The following is a 24,100-nucleotide window of genomic DNA, read 5'->3' as shown; positions in this document are numbered from 1 at the left end:
CGAATAAGTCACGGGGATGTAATGTACAGAACAGGGAATATGGTCATTAATAATGCAATAGCTTTGTATAGTGACAGATGGTTATTAGATTTATCTTGGTAATCACTTTGTAAAGTATATAAATATTGAATAACCATGTTGTACATCTGAAACTAATATAATATTGTACGTAAGCTATACTCTAATAAAAAATGAAAATAAAATAAAATTTAAAAATAAAAATATCTCACATGGCCATACACACACACACTCACATGAGAATAAATAAATGAAATGCCCCTTCAAGTAGGTTACTTTATTCTATCTCTTCTGTTAAATATTTTGTCACTTTAATACTTTTGTGAAATATCAAGAACTGAATAAAACCTTGTCTACTCATCTACCTAAAATTTCCCTTATTGTCTGCTCTATTACATTTTATAATGAGTTTTATAAATACCCTAATATAGCCAAGTTGTTTGCTATTATTAATTATGTAAAAATCAAAACCATTATTTCTTGATGTATATTTTGTGAAAAATGAGTTTGCCTATTTGAATATTGAGTGAGTTTACTGCTGAGAGTAGTATGGGAGCTACTTGTTCTTTGCCTCTGGGCACTTCTCCAGATTTTTATGTCAGGACAGTTAAGAACAAACAAGAGTGATTCCTCAATCAAGGTATACAAAATATATTCTGGGAAAATTAATTTTTTCCATTGTAAACTTTGTCCACCCATAATAAAATCTGTTGTTAGGAAAATTGATACAGCCATTTATGATATGCTACAGGCAATTAATGAATATGTTTTAAAGAGTAGAATGTTCTTTTACTAATTTTCCTGGGGTTTACCCATGTAAACTGCCTGCATACTATTACTTAAATCCTCCTGGACAAAATCAATGAAGAAGATCTAAGGAAAAAGCATCAAAACGATGATATCTTTTACAGTTGAGAAATCCAGTATCCAGGTATATATATTTTTCTAATAAAGTAACAAGCGATTCTGGAAATGTAACTAGATTTTTGTTAGGTTTCTTTTAGAGTCTGTATTAGCAATTCTTCTGAGCTTTCTGATTCAATGATAAAAATGTGAACTCAGGATTTCACTGTCAACATCGAATCATGAAGTTCTGACCGCTGGGAAATGCTGCTGGAGAAGCTTACCCAAGGAAAAAATAGTTCAGCAATGTACTTCAAAAGATGGTTTTTACATGTACTCTGTTAGAGTGCCTTTACTCATTTGGAGGTGATGAAATTTAAATCAGTCATTGAAATGTCCCCTTAAGTCTTCTCTTAATCTTTTGAGGTGAAACTTACGAGGTATGTCTATGTGAGCAGATCTACTGCATTATACTTGATTCAATTGTAAGTTAGAGAAATCACTGAGTTGCTGAGTCTTCTCTGCTATGTCTTTTCTTAACTCTAATCTTCATCACCACTGGGATTTCTTTGAAAAACATAAAATATTAACTCTAGTCTGCCTGTTCGTTCTTATTCCTTTAGGATTGGTTGAGCTATATATATATTGTCTTGTCGAATCAGCTGCTCTTATCTAAAGCCATTTACTCGCCCTCATCTATTCGCGGATCCCACATTGTGCTTCCTGAAGCATGTCAAATTTTTCAGAACTGAAATATCTTTTTTCAGGTCTCTGAATCTTACAACTTATGACTTTTTGAGCAATAGAATCCTAGTTTAAATGTAGGACTGCTTTTATTCTGGGTTAGTACCAATCGAGTCAACATTTATTTAATGCACATCTCTAAATCCAGTACTGCGTTAGGCTCTGGAAGAGACTGAAAAAAAAAAAAAAAAAAAAAAAAAACGAGGAAAAATCCTGGGCCTCTTCACAAGTCTCAGTCTGAGGTATGTTCTCTCCGCAGCCTCCTTTCGCCCACTTGAGTTCAAAGAAGTCCTCCATCTTCATCTTCCCTCCCGCCCCACTTTTCAAGTTCAACTTCACATTTGCCGCGAAAGTATCAATAACTGCGCGAGAAACCTGTGCTTACTATTAAACCATGTTCCTCAAAGGCCAGATGCAGTAGTCTGATCCCAATGGCTGGGTTCCCACATACTGAACCAAATCTAGATCACTGCTAATCAGAGATAAGAACTGGAGCAGAGTGAGACTGCATATTTCCGTGCTCTTTGAATCTAAACACCATCTCCTTCCTAGGCTGACGAATTACCCTTAAGCAATTAGCCTTTGTCTGCATGATAAACTACCAAGTAAACAAACTGACTGACTAGTACAACAATTCCACTTGCCTCCACCCCATGTGTGCTATAGCTGCTGTGAGATAAGCTCTTGTTATCAGTCTTCCATTTGGTTTGGGTAGTATTTACATTTTCCAAGTTACAAGTCCCCTGATTTCAACCACCAATCCAGCTGATCCATTACGTTTACATCGAGTCACGGAAATTATTATTTTACCTTGTTCCTTGAGTTGGAGCTTCTCTTCCCAATGATCCCTGGAATCAGATTCTGAATACTGCACGTTGAGTCACCTGCTTGTTGTCAGTGAGAGTTTATAACTTCAGATTTTTCTTTAACATGGGGGAAAAAATATGTTCCAAGCTGAAATCAAACCCACCAACCAGAGCTCATTCCTGAAATGGAAGTGTGAGGGTATGAGTTCCTTACCTTTCAAACACCATCTTCCTTTATAAATCTGTCTGACCTCCCAACAAACGTCGCCCTCCAATAACATCATGGTTCTTCCTTCCAGTCACCCAGACTTCGAACTTCAAAGTCACCTTTGCTCATCTTATTCTTTCCTATCACGTATGTATGTACATTCCAAGACCTAATTTTCTATGCTTGCCATATCCGCAGCATAATTATTGTGTAGTTTCCCTCACTTTATACGTCATATATCAATCAGTCTTTTAAATGTTCCTCTAAGCTCCATGTTTCCTGCTTCAATCTATCTTGCATGCTATATATAGCCAATCTTTATCAAATATTAGTTTACTAATATCAATTTTCTGCTCAAAAGTTTCCAATGATTTCATTTTCCCAGACATAATTAAAATTAACCTAGTTTATTGTGACCTTGCTGATCATGGCCTCATTCTATATATGCAATCTACCTTATTTCTCAGTTATTCAAATTATACCCTCTTACTCCAGTCAAGCTGGTCTCCTCACTGTCCCAGGGACATGCTAGTTTCATTCTCACAAGTCTTCACTCACTGTATTAGTTAGAGTCTGTGCATGAAACGGATGGCCAATTTAAATTAGATAATTTGAGAGATTTTAATAGAGAAATACTTTTAAAAGTATGGGCAGAGGTAAGGAAACCAGCAAAGACAGTGCCGGTTTATATCAGTAAGAATTGTTAATATCAGTAGGAATTTTACCATTTCTAGATCAGAAGGCACCAGCGGAAGAAGTGCTTGGAACGTGCGCGGAGAAGCCTGTTGATAGAATGGCCAGAGGCGTCCTAGTGATTGCCAGATCACTCCTTCCCTGAGGAAGTCCCCTAAGGGAGGAGCCAGGAGAATCAGTATCCCGACTCCGCCTTCTCCCTCCTCCAATATCATAATTGCCCCCTCCCCTCCCTGTCTCCTCTCCCCTCCCTGCCCCTGCGGCCAAGCCCACCAGAAGACCAATTGTAAGGGAATTATGTTAACATAGCTTTAAAAAGTCAGCCTGCTGGCACACAGAGAGGTGTGAAGAAGGGGGAAGAATGATTTCTGTGGCAAAAACAAGAAATAGACAACACCTTTATTTTCTTTTTTTTCGAATTTTTTTTTTATCTGTACTCTGTACCTTCCTGCTTCCTACCCACTTTATTCATATTTTTTTTATATTTAAGTACAATGAATGCACTCTTATTGGTGTACAGTTTTGTGAGTTTTGACAAGTGCACAGAGTTGTGCAACTATTATCACAATCAAGATACAGGCTCTTCCATCAGCAGCTTAAAATTTCTGCATGAGGTCCCTGTGCCAGTAACCTTCTTCCAAACCCTCAGCCTGGCCACCAATGACATATTCTCCTTCCTTGTAGTTCTATCTCTTCCAGAGTATCGTTAAATGGAACATATAGTACATCACCTTTTAAATCTGGCTTCTTTCACTTATCCAAGTGTATTTTAGATTCATTCATGTCGTTGTGTGTATCCGCAGTTTATTTGTTTGGAATTGCTGAGAAGTATTTAATTATACTAATGCACCATATTTTTAAAAATCCATTCACCAGTTGAAGGACATGAGGGTATTTCCAATTTGCGATGATTATGAATAATCAGCTATAAGCTTTTGTGTATAGGTTTTGTGTGAATCTCAACTAGAAGGAGTGAGATGGTAAGCGAAGGTTTACTTTAAAAAGTAATTGTGATATTTTGTATTTCTGAGAGCACATTCTCATCAGTATTGTTTTTTGTTTAACCAGTCTAGGATCTGTAAAGTGGTATCTCATTGTGATTTATATTTGCAATTCTCAATGACTAATGATGTTGAGCCTCCTTTCATGTGCTTACTTGCCATTCATATATCTTTGTTGATCTGTCCAAAATTTGTGTCTATTTTTTTTTTTACTTGAGTGCTTGTTTTCTTATCATTTTGACAGTTATTTATAAATTTGGAAAAAGTTCCATTTTCACATTACTTACAAATGTTTCTCCTAGTCTGAAGCTTGCCTTTTCATTCTCTTAACAGTGGTTTTTAAAGAGCAGAGAGCAAAAGTTTATAATAGTGAAATATAAAAAGGGACTCGACCGTAAAATAGAAGAGTATTTTTAAGTCATGAGAAACAACGTTTTGTAATGCTGTTTATGTATATTTGAAATACTAGATCAAATGCATGATCTTCTAGAGATAAATGCAATTCATTAAAATGGACCTCTAGAAAGTCAGAACAATTACTAAAGAAATAGAAGATTTAGCTAACTCTCCCTCTTTCCCGCCCCCGGAAAAAAAGTACTAGGCCTAGGTGGTTTTGAGGGGCAATTTTGACAAACTTTTAAAGATTAAATAATTCCAGTGCTACTTAAACTATTTAAGAGACTAGGAAGAGAAGAAAGTTTTCCTATTTCATTTTATGATTTGCTTCAAAATAGTGCAGGGGAAGCGGCTGGAGGGCTTATGGAAGAGGAGATGGAGTAAAATTGGTCTTGAGTGGAGAACTGTTAAAACCCAGTGGTAGGTACATGAGGGTTAGTTACACTCTTCTCTGTAGTTTTGGATTGTCTGAAATGTTGCATAATGATGGTTTTTAGTAAATAAGGCTATAAGTGTGCAATGTATATATAAAACGTGAGTATAAAGAAAACAGAGCAATAACTTTCATAAAAGTATAAGAATTAAATTTTTAAAAGCCCAGAATCCTATCAATAACAAAAGATTTGAACAAACTATTGGCAAGCTAAGACAAGTAATTGGAACCAAAAATTAACAAGCAGGGATATATGTTTCAACATATAAAAATAGGACAAATTTGAATAACTTCATTAAAAAGAAAAAATTCAACGACAGTCTCTGATCATGATACATTAAATTAAAAGTTGATTTTAAAAGAGGGAAGAAGTCTTTATAGCCAAAATTTTAAATTTACTTATAAACACCTCTTGAGACAAGGGGGAAAAACATATAAAATGGAAGGATTTATTTTAGAAATGATTAAAATTGTACAAAAGAGAACCTATAAATACAATTGAAATAATGTGCAGAGCAAAATTCATGTCTCTAATACAAATAAATAAAAATAAGAAGGGGATCTACATTTAAAGCAATAAAAGAATAAAATAAATATGAAGAAAGCAAAAAGAAATAATAAAGATTAAAATAGAAATTAATAAATTAGAAAACAAGAAAATATAACTAAAACATAAATATAAAGCTGTTTTGAAGTAATCAACCTAATAGACATATTAGTAGGTAACATAATCAGGAAAAGAGGAAGGAAACACAAATCTACAAAATAAAAAAATGACAGAGAAAGTACCTTTTGAAATTACAGAAATTTAAATAAATTTCTAAGAGAAGACTTTACATAGTTCTTTGCAAATCAGTTTGAAATCGTAAGTGAAAAAAAGGTAAATTTCTAGGAAATCAAAATTTGTCAAAACCATCCCCAGGAAGAAAAGAAAGTTTGAATTTTAATGTCCTTAGAAAAAATAGAGAACTATAAAAAAGTGCTACATCCCTGAAAAGCATCCATTCATATGTTTTCATAAGGACTTATATTAAACTTTCAAAGCACAAATAGTGCTATTGCTATTTAACCTGTCCTGGGGCATATAAGAAAAACTTCCAGATTAATTTTATGAAGGGAAGATAACAGCGATCCCCAACCCTGACAATGATTGCAACAACAATTACAACCACCTGAATGAGCAGGGTGCAGAATAATCTCACAGATACTGATGAAAAGTTATAAATAAATAATCAGCAAATAGAATCCAACAATACTATAAAAAAGATGCAGCATGACTAAGTGGGGTTTATTCCAGGAAAATAAGACAAATAAACATCAACACATTAACAAGGAAACATTGTCTCTATTTTCACTAAAATCATAAACTAGGGGAGAATTACTATAATATCCGCAACTACTATTATTAGACAATCCTTTAGACGAGAGCAATAATTTAAGGCACAATGATTAAAAGGAAGGAAGAAAAAGTTATTTTTATTTGTAAGCTTCTGCAATTGTATACTTTGAGAACCAAAGGTCATCAGTGAAAAAATGAATACGAACAAGAAATTAGTAATTTAGCAAGTTAGGAAGTTAAAATAAGAAAATCCAGAGCAACGTATAATATATTAGATGAGAAAACTACCACTTATTATAGCAACAAATATCTAGAAATATTTTAGTAACATATATGAAAAATCTGAATGAGAAAAAATTTAAAATACCACTGAAAAGCGGAGAAAGGCTCAATCAAATGGGCAGACCTATGATTTAGGCTAGAACAACTCAAATCAAAACATATCAGTACTTTCCAAGTTAATGTATAAATTTAAAGTGACAACACTATCCAAGAATTTTAATTTTTTTCTTGGTCTAGAGCTGTCCAAGCTGATTCTAAAATTAATAAAATTTAAAAATAAAAACAAAAACTGTTCAGAAATCCCTGAAAAATTAGAATAATTGAGTTGGAGGAGGCTAACCACTTACAAACATAATATTAAGCCCTCTATAATTAAAAGAGTGTAGAAGTAGCTCATAAATAGACTTGCACACCAATAAAACAGAACGGAATCTGAAAATGACTAAAATAATGTGGAAAACTTTCTAATGATAAAGGTGCAATCTCAAATCCCTGACAGGAAGATGGAATATTTAATCATTAGTTTGGAACACCTAAATGGCCATTTAGAACAAGATAATTTAGAAATTATACCTCACACAGCCCACTTCAATAAACTAAAAATGATTGGAAATCTAAATGTAAAATTAAATCATACAAGTACTAGGGGAAAATGATTTGAATTATTTTACAACATGAGAGTGGAGAATGCTTTTCCAACTATAATTTAAAATCCAATAAGGGGGAAATAAGCTACATACAATTTTATTTTAAAATTTCATGCTAAAACAATACACCTCAAGTGATGTAAAAAGACAAGTAACAAACCGGGAGAAAATACTTGCGACTAATATCACAGATAGAAATGTCAATTCCGTAATGTGCTAACAGGTCTAAAACATCAAGAAAGGAGATGACTCCCACACTGGCAGTGTAAGAGCCCCACGGATCCACTCCCCAGAAACACAACTGTAAGCGGTGAACATCAAGGAACAAAACAAAACATGCAAAGTCTTTGGAAATCGTGCTAAGGGTAAACAGAAAATGAAGAAACGTCGTCTTCAAAAATTCTACTAAATTTTTGTTAGAATGCAGTTTGTGTCACTAGACTAAGACCTGCTCCCTCCCTCCCCACCCAACTCTGCATGTGAGAAGCTTCAGCTCCAGGTGCATCCGGTTAAGAAAATAGCCTGCTGTCTCTCCTCACAGCTCCTAGTCAGTGCCTGTGGTATCTTTGCAGAAGGAACAGGCAGGCTGTCAGGATTTCTTATTGTCTTCCAGCTTTGTGTTGCAGAGGCTAAATTTTAAGCACAAAGAAAACGTTGGGGTTCTTCCTCCGCCCAGCCCCCTCTTTTAAGGCAAAGTCTCTAACCTGGGTAAGGCAGGTCCTAACCCCCATTCCCCTAGATCACTCATACACGGAGGTTCAAAACTGAATTGAGTGTATGTTCAAGCCCAAGGTTGCCTCTAAAAACGATGGCGATTTTGTGAGTCTGTTTTCAATTAGTTTGTTCTTTTCGTTCCTTAGATTCCGCATATGAGTGAAATCATACGGTATTTGTCTTTCTCCATCTGACTTATTTTACTCAGCATGATAACAATAGGTCCATACGGTATTTGTCTTTCTCCATCTGACTTATTTTACTCAGCATGATAACGATAGGTCCATCCCTGTCACTGCCACTGCAAATGGCAAGATTTTATTTTTTTATGGCTGAGTAATATTCCATTGTATATATAAACCATAACTTCTTTATCTAATCGTCGATGGGCATTTAGGTTGCTTCCAGATCTTGACTATTGTGAATAGCATTGCCATGAACATAGGAGTGCATAGATCTTTATGAATTAGTGGTTTGGTTTTTTTTTTAAGATAAATACCCAGAAGCGCAATTGCTGGGTGAAAAGGCAGATCCTTTTTTTTTTTTTAGGAGCCTCCAAACTGTTTTCCACAGTGGCTGTACCAGTTTGCAATCCCACCGACAATGTGTAAGGGTTCCCTTTTCTCGATATCCTCGCCAACAAAAACAAACTAATTGAAAACAGACTCACAAATATAGAAGACAGTCTGGTGATGGCTGGGAATGGGGTGGGGGGGGGGCTGGATGAAAGGAGGGAAGGGTTAAAGAAGTACAAATCAGTCATTGATAGATGGTCACAGGGCTGAGGAGCACAGCATAGGGGACATAGTCAGCAGGGACGTCCTGGCTGTGCGTGGGACCAGAGGGAAGATAGCGTAATTGGCGGGATCATTTCATAAACTATACGAATGTCTAACCAATGTACTGTATACTTGAAACTAATAATAAAGCAAAGTACTGTAAAAAAATGGAGACTTTTGAGGAAAGCTGTTAAGAGGAGATTGTAGCTCCACGAGAAGAGCTCTCTAAATGGAAGCCTAACTACTTCGCCAGAGGCAAGCAGAGAAGGAGAAAGAGATTAAAAAAAAAAAAAAAAAAAAAAAGTCCCCTGGAGAAAAACAAAAGTCCTACTGACCTCAGAAATGATCCTGGCAAAGGGAGTCACACCTTTGAGAGATTTATGTCCCAGGGCATTATTGCAAAGAGAAGGATAGGGCAGCTGTTACTTTAGCCTAAAAGCTACAGAGGACCGTGGGAGGGAGGCACCTTAACAGAAAATGAGAGAAAGAGACAATTCCAAGAGAACCTACGAGTACAGCTGTTATCCCTGGGTGCCTGTGTGCATGCCCGAGGCTGCGCCCTCTGGAGAGTGACAACAGGGGTTTAAAATGGTTGCTGAGCAATATTCCTGGGTGTAAGGCGACAATCATGAGGCAGAGGCCAAGAGGACCTGCGGACACTGGCCCTGGCGTCACAGCACTGTTGGAACGAGGCCGGCCAGGCACCTGCATGCAGACTTCTTGACATGTGAAAGAAACAAATCCCAACTCTAGGATGCTTTCATGATCAGATTTTCATGCAGCTTGCTGCTGTCCGGACATGGAGATGGAGAATACTGAGTGCAGAATTGTGCTTCTGGAAACTTCCTAGGACTCAGTAGGTCATGTGCTGGTCTAGGGGAAATGGGAATAGGCTTTGTTTAAAATTATAGATACCCAAACCTACCCTAGAACATTCCGATTCAGTGGTCCTGGATGAGATTCAGAAACTTCGATTTTTAATAAGCACCCAGGGATTTTTGAGAAAACGGCACTTAGGTGTCAGTGTTTCATTTCAAACATTATGAGAATTTATATTAGTGTAATTCTCCTCTTATAAACTCCAGTTTTCATTAGATTCGTCTATGTTAAGAAAATTGTTAGTTTTTCGAGATGTAGCTCCGCACCAAATTTCAGGAATTATGTCTATGTGAAAAGATAATTTTAAATAATTCGAGTAATGGATTCATTTCATCACATTTCAAAGGAAATTTTGTAATATGTGAAAATAAATTTCTTAGACTCATATTCTGCAACGAGCACTCTGAACAAGAAGCTATTCAACTCAGCTGCAGAATAAAGGAATGGCACCTTAATTGTAGGTAATTCGGAGACCCACGATGAGATGTCAATTCCAGTCTCTGTTCCAATCTCTCAATTCACTCCTTCTATTCCATACCTCCTCTTTTATTTATTCAAAATAAGTAAGGATTAGTAAGTATTCTTTTACTGTCTACAACACTGTTTTTTGAGTTTTTCGTAATCTCTATGGTCTGTTGGTTGAATGCAATAAAACATCTTTCACTCTCAAGAGCTAGACGCCCAAGCCTTTCATTCAAAGAACTCATTGATGCCATTTGTTTCTGGAACGGAGCAAGAAATAGCACATAGAAAAAATTAACGTCTTGGATGATGCATCAGTCCAGTTTGAATTTTTCAACTGTAAACAGGCAAATGAAATATTCCTGAACTTAGAAACTACTGATTGCTACATTATTAAATAACTCACTTTTAATATATATATATATATATTTTTGCTTAGAAAAATGAGGACAACACCATACAGTTCAAAGGCATGACTATGGACTGTATAAGGTTTCAGTAAATAATTTGGGGCTGGAGGCTGCTAAGTTCTAAGTGTTGTTTTAACAGTGTGCCTCAGAGAGCATCCGTCAACACCCCCGTGGTGCACTTTGGGATCTGGGAGTTAGGTGAAGGCTAGTCATCCCATTTAGCTTCTTCATGACTCATTGATCTAAGCTTTTAGACACTGCTTGAACTTCATGTTTCTTAGAAAATGGTTAGAGCTGGGAGCAGACTGCTCACTGGGGACAACTCAGAATGCCCCAAAGCAATATTAATGATAGTTTGAACTGGATATGTAAGGGAATCTGAAAGGTGAAAAATTATAGGCCTATAAGGTCTACTCCCTCTGATGCTTCCAATTTTGCTCTGGGGTAGATTTTCTCTAAAAATATGTTATCTGAGTCACTTAAAAATTCCGGTAGCAATAACTCGTCTGGCTGTGACTGTGGATTTTCAGCGTCTCTACCAAGTTTTATTGTGAAGATTCTGCAAAGCATTTGAAATCTGAAATCTGGCACATACTCCATACTCATACTGCTCCTGAGCTGTAAATAATAAATATTCCTGATCCAGTATTCGACCTGGCTACCCTTCTAGCGGGAGTGAGCACATTTTTTATAAAGCAGAAAACATGAAGCTTTGGGCAACGTTTTGTTTGTTTTAGTTTGGTTTCCTCTGAAAGTAGAAGGGGCTTCAGGGCAGGTAATTTGAGAGATGATCTCAGGAAGCCTCAGTAAAGGAGGGAGACAGAAAGACGCAGAAGAAGCCGATGGAAGTGTGTGGATTGTTTTTTTCTACTGCTGAAAGCCATTGGACAATTCATCTAGAACCTCTGAGAAATGAGCAGAATCTACTTCCCAGAAAGGTCCTTATGAAAATCAAGAGGCTGAAGCCTTTATCCACTGACACTCATCTCCCATTGGTTGAAGGTCACTGCCAAGGGTATTAGCTTCAGGCCATGCCTACAATTAGGCCAAGCGAGTTCTGTTGGCATCTCAGGAAGCCCCAGAGCATGATGCATTGATTCAGAGCCTGCTTTTTTGAGGTACGGCAAGGTGACTCGGAGCTGATATGCCACTGTCCGCCTCAGGTGAGTCTCAAAACGAGATAAACCAAGTGGCATGTGCCACAGTCAAGCCTATTGCACTCTTCATATTGTGCCGTGTCTCTCACTAAGGCCGCTCTGTTGCTACCTCTTCATGATGGAGACTGATTACAATTTCTGTCCAAAAGCTTTAGGCAGGCACGGTTAGCAGAGCAAGCTGTGCTGTGGTCCTCCCCACTGCAACAACTGGTATCAGGATTCCAATTGAAAATGAGCATCTCCCTCCGCAGCCGCCCCATCGAGAGTTCCCTCCCCCTCATCCAGCACTGCTGTGGAGCCAAAGTGCCTACCTGGCGCAGCGACACAGACCTGCATCCCAGAGGGATCCGCGTTCTCGGCGGCCTTGCCCTTCGTGTGTAGTGGCTGGTACAATTGTCTGTTCATCAATCACCAGGCACAGAAGCACCAGAGAACCCCCGGGGACCCCCTTAGTGGCCGCCATACTCTCTGCTTAGCTCCTGAAGGTAAAATCAGAGTCAATTACACTCAAAAATACAATAATTTTTGTCATCGTTGTTCTGAAAAAGGAGTCCGAAATAACCAATCAGAGTGCTGGTTTCAAAGGAAACCATTTCTTACTGTCCCTTGGTGGAATGTGTTTCAGTTTTCATTGTTATATTTTTTTCCCCTGAACCCCTAATCCAGTGGGGCACACAGCTGCAGATATGTTGCTGGGAATGATAGGGATCGAGACAACTCTACTTATACCTTTGTTCGATGCAGACTCCTAACAGTCTCCATCTCAGGCCTCAAGGAGCCATTATTTCCCACGAGGGCCCCTTACATTGGCAGAGGATACCTGTCAAGGTGGTGCATGCAGTCTCCATTGAGCTCTGGTCCTTATAATTTAATTCCGGGCTGCATTTTTAGCACTTTTTGTCCCATGGCTGTAGGAGATATTTATTTACCTGTTGCCGTGAGTCCTTCTGGCTCTCACAGCATGCCCTGGGGTGACAGTTGACTAACCCGAGCCTGGATTTTCTTTTTTGTTCGAGGCTTCTTAATTAAGGCAGTTAGCAAAAGTTACCCAGCTTCATAATCGTCATATTTATTCTTGCCCCATACTGTCCCAGTGCTAGAGCTACATCAGAACCTCCTCTCTTGTTCCTACCCGGTCACCTCTCATGTGATTTAGTCATTGTGATGCTAGGAACCCCAGGATCATTGCCCGTCTCTAATCTTCAGAAATGGGGTGACGATCTGTGATACACCCAATGCTGGAATCCTATCCTGAGTACTTTCTAGAATCACTTCCTATCCTGGTTTGAGTTTTCCCAATAGGAGAGCCTGTGACAAGGATTAAAGTGCAGATATCTTTTTTTTTTTTTTTTTTGGAAAGGGGAATGAAAAAGCAGGAAAAATAAGATGAGGAAAGATGAATAGCCAACGTAAGGACACATTATCTAGGTGCTACTGTAATCAAACCTAGCTCCATTCTGCTGTGACATTTAAGAGGCAGAGTGAATGCTCCAGAATTATCTAAAGACTCCCCTCCCCTAATGGAGATGATAAATTTTCTGCACTTCTAGGCTGCGCGTGAGCATAGGCTGAAACGAGATCCCACTAAGCTGGGTAAGGTCCTTCGAGGGAATGGCAAAAGATGCAAGTGCTCAGTTATTTGGGATGCTGGCAGCCCGAGAAGGCAGGTTGAGCTTCACTGGAACCGCCACCACAGTTAAAACGGATATCAGAAGTAGGCTAAGTTGTTGTGAAGAAAGCACGAGATATAGTTACTACGACGTGGCATTACGGAGAAGGAGCAACATCATCCCCTGACCTAACCCTCACTCACCCCATGTCGAGCCTTGTCCTGCTGGCCACTCTGCCCAGACACCACCCCATCGCTGAGAATCTGTGTCAGTGCCCAGACAGCAGCTGGAGACCCACAGTCTGCACCCTCACTGACCACCCTGCAATGAAGCTGGTATGTGGGAAAATGCCTGGCAGGTGTTTTTTGCAAACTGTGACCTTACATTGTATAGTAGAAACCTGCATCTCCCACGAGTTCTCACAGTGCTACACTGAACTCGAAATCCTCCCGTGAAGACAGGAGGCAGGGGGTGTGGTTAGCACATGGCTGGAGGATGATAGACCTGGGTTTAGATCATTGCCCTGAACCAACGGTGCTTCTTTGTCAAGTGAAACAAACTGCCCATGCTTTGGCTTCCTCATCCTTAACAAATCATCTCTTTCATAGGCTTATGTGAAGGATTGCAGATTGGTTTTATGTATTTGCACACATATAGCATACAATGTGCTTAACACACTGCCTGGTGCATGGTAAATGCTTCGGAAGTATCCTAGTAGATAGCAGCTTTTCGCCAGCTGGGTCTCTGCTCAGTCTTCTTCATCATCCCAGAATACACCTCTCCCTGCATCCTTCGAGGCTCAATAACATCCATAGAGCAAGCATAGCCATGTATAAGACATCGTTGGATGCCCCGTGGAAACATATACGTCTTCTGCCTGCCTCCCATGTATTACTCTGGCAACACTACTGAAAAAGAAAATCATTTAAATATTACACAACTTACACTTAGAAAATCCACGCTGTACTTTTCTGACTCTAAACAAACATTTCAATAAATCTCTTTTGTCTCTTCTGTAGGTAGAATCTGTAGATTTTAGAACCAAAACTGGTCATCTATAGTTTGTAGATACAACTTGTGATAGTTTGGGTCCTTAAAGAAGCAGTTGCCCAGAAAGGTTAGCCACGCAGGTGATTTACTGAGGAAATGCCATGAAGGATAAAGAAGAAGGGACTAGGAATAGGAGAGATGAGCCTTTAGACTGTCATACGGGAGTGGCACCTGTCAGAGGAGAAGGGAATGAAAGGCTTGGGTAGGAAGGGCCTTAGCTAGTCTCGCCAAGCTGATCCAATGTCCCCGGGCAAAGATCGCCTGTTTGAAGAGACTCATATCAGGCATTTGTGGCCGGCTCTGGAAGCTCTGCCACGCTCAGTCAACGATGGGAGCAGCAGGGGAAGCAGGGACTCAGCATGCGTCCCCGAGGGCACTCAGGGTGCAGAGCCGCGGGCTGTCAGTCCTCCACTGGAGGTTCTCCTGACGGGAGGTGTGAGTGGACCATCTCCGTGGTTGTCACAAATCTATCTCTTTTGAAAGCGGCACTATCCTCCTTTGATTCTTTAAGCATTTTAGATTCCTGGCTCCAATTCTCTCAATAGCTTGAAGTAAAATTTGTCAAGACCAGCAGACTTAGACTCATTTAGAGGTATGTGTGCAAGTCTATGCATCTAGCTCGAATGCAAAGTCCCAAATGCTCTGAACAAGCTTAATCTGCAAGGACTGCATGGAGTCAGGCAGGAAGAAACAGTTGTTCTGATATTCAGTGCTCGTGATCTCAGCTATATGTGACATTTGGCTCAGGCTGTTCAATCTTGCTCTGCCCCAGATGTGCAGGATTTTAAGTGAGTAGTTAGCTAAGTTTTGGGTCTGTTGAATGTTGATCTCTTCTAAGCAGTTGACGGCAGATTTTTTTTCCCCGCATCATTGGGCTTTGGCATCTAACCAACTCTAGACATTTCAGGCAATGCCTTTGACTGATCGAGAGCTTTCTGTCTCACTCAGTGAATCGCTCCTTCATTTCTCCACCCCCTGCACATCTCGTTAAGAGATGTTCATGTTAGCTGCAGCTGGCAGGTTGAGTGGAGAGCCTCATACTGCTCTTCCAACAGGGAGCTTTGTCTCTGTCCTGTGGCTTATCAAACAGCTTCACTGGCACTGTAATGAGTTTGCCAAGCTCATCTTTTGTCTCTGTTGATGAGCATTTGGCTGCGTTTTTTTCTTTTCTTTTCTTTTCTTTTCTTTTCCCCAGGAGGGAGTCTTTCTCTGTCTACAGATCAATTTGGACTCGATGTTTAAAGCTAAAACTTTAAGGACTTTAAGACGTTTCCCTTCTATTTCTGAGCAGTTTCGTTGATACCACTTTCTACACTCTGTCAATTCCAATGGTATCGAGCATCTTTTCTAATTTAGCATTAAGAGCATTGCAGAAAATATAAACAACTTGGCACTGTGAGACTTCTGACACTCGGTGTTAGTCAGTTGCAATTTATCTGTTTGTTCTTTCTGATAAGCAAGGGGCCAAGACAGGTTTTATCTTTTTAACATCCTATGCCATGGCAAGTTGAATGCCGTGAGTGTTCTGTTCCAAGTGGAGTGACATAGTTAACTAATTTTCAATTTTTGGTGTGAGGATGCACAAATGACTCTTGATTTGTATCTCCCAAGAGAGAGCTGAGAGTGGCAGCTTTGATCTGATAGTGAGATCAAGTACTCGGTATCTGAAAGTTGCTACAGATAACACGGCACTGCCTCCCAGGAGAGGTCCAGGTATGAGAATATCATCCCAGTCTAGGCAGCCTGAGTCTCAGAGATGATGTCACGGGATAAAACCTGTTCAGCTCCGAAAAGAACCCTTCCTCCATTGACTATCATCTGCCTCCCTATTATGATCATTATTTAAGGATATAAGTGCTTCACAACAGCAGTTCATTATTTCTCAGATCAATTGTGAGGTAGAAATGGAAATGGAAGCTTAAAGGCATAATTTCTACACGGTCTGAGATGGTGATTTAAAGCAATCATCGATGCCCTTCGACTTCTACCAAGTAGTTTGATCATTCTACTTAAAAATTTGTGTTCACTTTCTTTTTTATAAACTCTCTCGTTTTTAATTAAGTACCAATTGTCTGGCACATGAGGTCAAAGAGAAGCAATTTACTGACAAAAATACATGGATAATGTCACACGTTACAGAGTGACTTCCATTGTGTGCACACTTTTCTTCCGCTGGATGTTTTATTGTATTTGTGACAAGAGCAAAGAGCTTTTTTCCCGTTCCTTTGTATGTTTTATATTTGTTCTGTTGCACGTGCTGCCTGCCTTTCCTGGGGATGTCTGCCGTTTTATATCTTTGTTTCTTGCCTTCCATCAGGGTGGCCACTCAGCACACTGTCGCATTTCGAGACGGGAGGAAACACAAAGGCCGTCTCTCTCCTCTCCTTGACCTCGAGGTCTAATTTTTAAGGGCGCTTCTTGCGCTATGTCCCCATATGACAACAAAAAAACACTACGAATGCCTCAGAACTGCTTTCAGTTCAATTCCAGTAAGTGAAAATTTATGGAAAGTAGTTCACAGAGTTATAGGACATACTTTTTATGATTATTATTATTGATCGCAATAGGTTTCAGTCTCATTCGAAACTTGGTATCCAGGGTCCGTGGTGAGAATGAAGCAGGCACCTGAGACCTTGAACTCAGCGATTTGTTTTCCTATCATTTGTCCTTGCAGGAAGTCTATTCTAACTATTTTATATAAACTGAAGTGGACTTAAATTTTTCATAGTGGTTTTACTTCCTAAAAATTGTAATTTTTAGAATTAATCTTCTTTAGATTATATTCTCAATGCACTAGCTATTAAACTGGGAGCAGGTTTGAAAGACATACGCCAAATTCAGACATCGCAAACATTGGCTCAAGGAGCTGCAGAGAAAGAATTTTCGGGCTGGAGGATTTATAAAAACATTTCGGAAGAAGGGAGGAAATACTCAGAATTTATTTATGGACATTTATTCTTTACTCTCCTTTCCAGTTTGATACAGAATAATTTTAAGATCGGAAACAAAGATTGCAGCAACACTTTGGGGAAGGTGAGCATCCTCTGATGTAACCCCTTAGAGTAAAACACCGAATGGCAACAATCGAGAAATCATAACTGATGTCCCGCAATATCCCAAAGGAGAAAAATTAGCGTGCCTAGGTTCTTTTAACTGACACATTGCACTAATGAGAATACCCGTGGGCCAGGGGCCACTCAGTGTCTGTGGCTTCAGGGAGTGGGAGGTGGAACGGTACAGCGCGGCACAGCAGAAAATAAGCACAAGTTGGAAGAGCCAGGCCATGGAGCAGAGTCATCCAGGTGCGCACCTGCCCTGGGGGGAACTGGCAGGGCTGAAGGATGCAGAGCTGACGGGTGCATGGAGGAGAAGGTTCCTGCGCTGGGCAACCTGTGTCCGAGGGGAAGGTCCTGGCGGTGGAAAAGAGCATTGTGGCTGGTGAGGCTTATGAAGAAGTCCTAATGGAGAGAAAGCACCTCCCCTGGCGCCATTGTCCATGATGCGGGTGGCCTGGGACCTGAGACCGATTTCAGGACGAAGTCATCCGGATGCGCAGGATTCCGTACATCACTTCTTTTATGCGCGGTACTGGGGTAAAGTTGCTGTGAGAGCCACAAGATAAAGAGTTTCACCCCTCACAGAGCGCCTGTGCCGAATCTCAGCATCACCGGCAAATCTCTCTTCCATGTCCAGGACCGTGCAGAGCTCCACCCTGCCAGTCTTCCTGTACGCACCTCCTCACATGGAGATGGGGAAGAAGTGGCCAGCCTGAGAGCTACAAGTAACTGAAGTTATTTAGACTGGCCAGTGCTGAACCGTTCCCCCCGCCCTGCCTTGCCTTCCCCATAGGACCCCCAAGAGAGGGGCTAGTCCCAGCTTTCCCCTCACTCTTGCTTTCTGCCTCCTCACGACCCGGAGTCTTCCTCATGTGGCCTCGCATGCTGTCCTGGGACCTGTGAGCATAATAAGCCTTGTTTTCCTGAATCTCTTATTTTCCTGAGTCTCCTCTTGTGGCCACGCCCGACTGACCATCACACAGAGAACAAGGAACAGTATGAAAAATTTTAAATGCACTGTGGACTATTCAGAAATATCCAGAGATTCAATGACAAGGGATACAAATGTGCGTTTTCTCTCTTTCTTCAACTATTCCTTTTCATTTTATGGAGCAGGCTGTGCTCAGTCCTGGAGGGCACAGGGATGAGAAGTCAGGGCTCTGTCCCTCCAGGAGCACACAGCCAGCAGGAAACTAGAAACAAATAAGCGCCCTCTGGGTGTTTGGTGGTGTTTGAGAGGTAGAGAACTTGGGGACTCCAGAAGGCAGAGGTTGTGTTCCCGTGAATATCAAAGAAGGTCATTTAGAAGAAGGGATCCTTGTTTAGTCGCCAAATATTTTACTTTTTTAAAACAGTTATATTAATGCTGTATTGACAGTTTCCAAGATAAAAAGAGGCTGTGAGTATGAATTTCTAGAAAAAGTCAAGTATTTTGAAGAAGTTGCTTGAAGAAACAATTTCTATTCTCATTGGACATAAATCTTAAGAAATTCCAGATGTTAAATTATATGTCATTTCTTTAGGTTTTATTCTACTTAATGAAGAAAAATTAATTATTGTCTTCATTGCTGCACAATAATTTCATTCACTTTGTATTATAAATTCTGAATAACATTTATGCAGTTGAAAAAGAGAGAGAGAAGAGAAAAAACTAGGAATTACCAACCATATTGCAATGAAAAGTTTCGGCAAACACACTTTTGACTATTGAGTCTCCGGTACTGTCAAGGCATCTATTATTGATCTTGTGATTTTTAGAACGTGTGATACGTGCAGAATATGAGACTTTTTATTATGTGATTCATGAGAATTCGTTGCTTTATAATCCCCTCGCATACATGGAGAGTAAGGTAATGACTTCTTTCTAACTCCACCTGCTAGGAACTACATGGACTGGCTGAGGTGGGTGCTGCTGCTTAGCCAAACTCACGTTGCAGAGGACACAGGATGTGTGTGCCATCTGGATGGAGAGACAGTGCACAGCCTGGCTAAAGAGTCCTTTCATTTAATTTTCTGTTCTTTTCATCTGTCTGTAGCACAATAAAGGAAATTAAAATCAGTGATCGATTGTGTTGAGTGTATTATCATCAAGACAGAATGCATAAACAATGCACCAAATGAGAAGCTATTTAATCACATTCTATTTTTTTTTTTCCTGTGTATCTAGCTCGGTGTAGCATGGGCCAAGTAACTGACATTTATTTTATTCAAAAAAGGAAAAAAATCCATTTACGCCATTTGAGTGTTTCCCCTGTGTTAAAAGAACATTCTATTTTCCTTGAATAATTTATTTTTAGAAAAACATACACAAATCTTTATTAAATAGAAATCATTGTCCTATAACCACTTTGATAACACTACTATTTCAGGTTTTTCCTTTAGCTTTTTATTAGTTTAGTTCACAGAAATCTTGGTATAAATTCTGATATTTGAAATATGCCAGGCAATTTTCTTCATCAGAAAGGGCATAGGGGTGCTATTCTTTTTATTGAATCAGATAAAACTAATATATTAGATTTTACTTGGCAATTTGTTTGATACTCTTGAAATAGAAAAAAGTACAAAAAAAGCATGTGTATTTATATATGCATATATTGTATTATATACATTTACATGTATTTTACATTTGTTTTCAACTTTATCACATATTGCCAAATTACTCTCTAAGGTAGCAGATTTCAACTTCTCTTAGTATATGAATTCATACCAGAGGTTTTTAGTTTCATACTGGCAAAAATCACAGTCTTATAGTTATTAAGTTGTATTTTCATAATTAGTCACCATTTATTTTAATTATCTTTTGTGAAATTTTGTGTCAGTCTTTAACCATTTTTTCTATTGATTTTTTATCTTATTAATTCATAGAAGTCCTCTATATATAATAAATTAGATATTTTGCAGTAGCATATTTTGTAAATATCTTACTCAGTTTTCTGGCTTGCATTTAACCTTTATTTGAGGTACCTAGAAATTTAATTTTCACATAGTCTAATTTATCAGTCTTTTTTCATTCTTCATATTTTCTTGTATTTGCTTAATAAACCCTTACACCAAAATCATCAGTTTCCTATATATATTTTTAAATGTTTCGAATACTTGCTATTCACATTTAAGTCTTTAATCTCAATGGATTTTTGTGATATGATATAAAATAGACTTTCTTTATATATGGATAGTCAATTATCCCAGCATTATTAAGTAGTATCATTTTTCCACTAATTTGTTACATTACATGTCTAAAATATTCACCATATCCATGAATCTATTAGTTGATGCTCCATTTTTTCCCAATTGGCTTATTAGTGTATCATTGTCCAAAGCAAGCAATCTTAATTATTGTAATTATAATAATTTTTAACATTTGATAGAGTATTATTCTTCAAAATAAACTTGGTTCTTCTTGCCCATTGATTTTTCAACATGATTTTTCAGATCAAGTTCTAAAAAAATGCCAGTGAAGCATTTATTGGAATAATTGTAAATTTATAGGTTGTCATCTTCATGATTCTGTGCCTTTTTATCCATGAATAAAGTACATTCATATTCTATTTTTAAATTAGGTATGTATAGGTATTTATGTCATTTAATAAATTAAGTAAAAGGTCTAACATGTTTTCTGGATTAATTCTTAGGTACATTAATGTTTTATACTCTTGTAAATGCTATATTTTTTAAATAATATTTTTAATTGATAGTTGATGTTCTATAATGGTTTCATTGACTTTTTTTTTGTTTTTACTTTGACTTTATAGTTAAAAATGTTGCTGATTTGAACAGTGTTATCTACAGATTTTCTTGGATTTTTCTATGGGTAATTTTAGCTTCTCCAAACAATGACAATTTGTGTCTTTTTTTGTTTCTAATTTTATAACACTTTTTTGTCCAGTCTTATTGCACTGGCGAGGAACTCCAAGACTATGAGAAATACAAGTAGTGTCAGCAGAAATCTCTTTCTTTTTCCTAGCTTTGATAGAATATATTGATTATGTTTCAACATTAAATATCGTAGTGTTGATGGCTTTGTTATAGATAAATGGATCAGGTTAAGAAAGTTGTATTCTATATAGTCTTCTAAAAATTTATTTATTTGTTTGTTTGTTTATGGTGACATTGGTTAACAAAATCTAATACGTTTCAGCTGTACACTTTAACAGTAAGGTATACATATGTTTACAACATAGTTTTTAATATAAAGTTATTGAATTTTATCGTTTTTTTCTTGCATTTTCTCCTATAATCCTGTGGTTTCCCCCCTTCCACCTGTTAGTTTGGTGAATGACGTTAAGACTTTCTATTGTGAAAGCATAGTTGCATTAGTGGATAAAACCAATCCCATTGTTCTGAATCACTGATCGATTTTTAATATACCGAATGACTTACTTTTCTAATATTTTCAGGAGAATTTTGCAACTATACTGTTAAAGAAATTGGCATATCATTTCTCTGTCATCTGCTTATGGAAGGAGCTGGCTGAAAATCATGCAGCTGGAGGAGGGGAGAAGTGAAGTGACTCTCTGCATCCAGTGTCTGAAGTTATCTCCAGTCGTGGCTGCAGTGACACGAATGCTGCAGTGATAACATTTCTGGAAGCAGTAACAACTCTGATTGCAGCAGCAGCAGCAGCAACAGCAGCAGCAGCAGCAGCATTGAGAGATTCCCCCATGATGGAGGCTACAGGAGTAGCAGTGGGAATCATCCAGAAAGTAATGACAGTATCAGTCGCAGCTGTAGCATCTGATGTGTGAGTTATGGTGGCACCTTATAGGACAGCAGTGATGGCTCGGCCCCAGATCGTAACTTCCTAAACTACTGCATAAGAAACTGAACTTGGCATCTGAAGCCTTGAGGCACCTGCCACAGATCTCTGGGCAACAATTTCATTTCTCCAGCTTAGAAGAGGCAGAGATTCCTTGTAGTTACTAATTTTTTTTAACAGCCTGACCTTTTCGTCTTTTGCTCCATTCACCCTTGTAACTGATTAGTCTATGAATTATGCTCAATATAACTCATTTGTTAATCCACGCGGTGTTTTAATTTCTAAATTAATTTCAACTGTGGGAAAATTGGAAGAAAGTACATAAAAATCCAGTTGTCAGGCTTCTCTTGACAGTCTTTAGAATCATGAATGCTCATTCAGCCCTTTGCAAGGCAACTATTGGCTGATGCTGAGTCATCACTGCCTCTTTAAACAAGCCTGTCCTCCTCAGTTTACCCATTCCCCATCAGACTGCTCCCATCGTCACACCTGCCTGGCCCTGCACACAGTTAGATTTGCCTCACCTACTGTAAATGGTATAGTCAGCAAGTATAGCAGAATTTCAGGAATATTATTTTTCTTCACTACTAAAGCAAGCTGTATTTTGTAAGTTACATAAAGATAATTGACTTAAACTTGAATACTAATATCGAGAGCCACTTATACTATTAAACGACAAAGAGACTAATCGAATAAATCTAGTTTTCAAATTAATTGTTTGGAAAAAATAGGGTTAGTTTTTCTTTTTCTTTGCTTTCTCTGCCTTTTGTTTTAATCTTTAAGTAAAATATGACATTACTTGTGCTAGACTCTCAGCTCTTCGTAGCTTTGGATTTTTTTTTCTTCCATGTATCTGAATTCTTTGAAGTCAACCAGGGCTGACTGCAGAGGACTCTTTGTGCAATCTAATCAGGCTAATTTCAATTTTAAGTGCAGGAGACAGGCAGGCTTGTCATCACCTCCTTTGTGAAGCTATGATGGATTAGCTAGTGTTGAGTTAGTACGATTTCCAGGAAATGACAGTGCAAATGCTGTCCTAAGCAGCCTGTTAATAAATAGACCTCAAGTCTTAAAATTTTCCACTTGCTATTTTATTTTAAAAGTGGAGGAAAGCTCCACTAAAGCTCAGAATACATTTCACATTCCAGCTTCATCTGAGAAGCTACCGGTATTTATATTCCCACATGATTCTAATAAGAAGTACAAGTAAGGAATCCTTGTCTAAAATAATATACAGACTTGTAAGAGCAAAAACTGGAGAGCAAAATTAGAGTTTTCTGCTAATTTAAGTATATTGTCTAAACGCATTTCTATTTTGCCTTACCCACTTAAAAATACTATATAGGAAATCTCTATTTCAAAGATAAGGGATAGAATACAATGAGATAAGTGCTTAAATAACTAAAATTATTTAAAAATGATTATTGAGTGTGTTTGTGTGTGTTCTTAAGTGTAAAAAAGCCAAATCATAATTTGAAAAGCATGAGTTGTATTAAGCTTTGGGAAAGTTAAAGTGTTTCCTAATAGTTTTATTTAATTTACTTTTTATTGCTTGAATTCTCCCAAAAGAAAGAGAAAAACAACATTATAAAATAATAAACTAAAACAAAGGAAAGCCCAAACCGAGTGTGTAACCAAATTCAAAAGCAATTTTCAATTAAAATCAAGAACATTTTAGAAATTTTACTAATCAGAATAATCCCTACTGGACATTCACTATGGGTCTGTGGCAGTTCCAACAGCTTTGTATTAATTTATTCATTTAATTCCCATAATACTTCTCTGTTAAATACCTTTATCAGGGCAAGGGAAGAAAA

General features: G+C 38.2%; 1 long non-coding RNA gene across 1 annotated transcript; it reads right to left on the bottom strand.

Annotated features, from left to right (window-relative positions):
• Window positions 1–2,439: 2,439 nt before the first annotated feature.
• Window positions 2,440–12,226, bottom strand: LOC107521312. The gene is made up of 3 exons (XR_001599527.2): window positions 12,123–12,226; window positions 3,345–3,466; window positions 2,440–2,591 (listed from the first exon to the last, which is right to left on the bottom strand). It is a non-coding gene; the product is annotated as an uncharacterized LOC107521312 (long non-coding RNA).
• Window positions 12,227–24,100: the final 11,874 nt, after the last annotated feature.

This window comes from Rousettus aegyptiacus, unplaced genomic scaffold, assembly GCF_014176215.1.
Source record: "Rousettus aegyptiacus isolate mRouAeg1 unplaced genomic scaffold, mRouAeg1.p scaffold_m13_p_15, whole genome shotgun sequence".
Lineage (NCBI taxonomy): Eukaryota > Metazoa > Chordata > Mammalia > Chiroptera > Pteropodidae > Rousettus > Rousettus aegyptiacus.
Note: the sequence above shows the minus strand (reverse complement) of the source record. Positions and strands in the feature narration are given on the sequence as shown.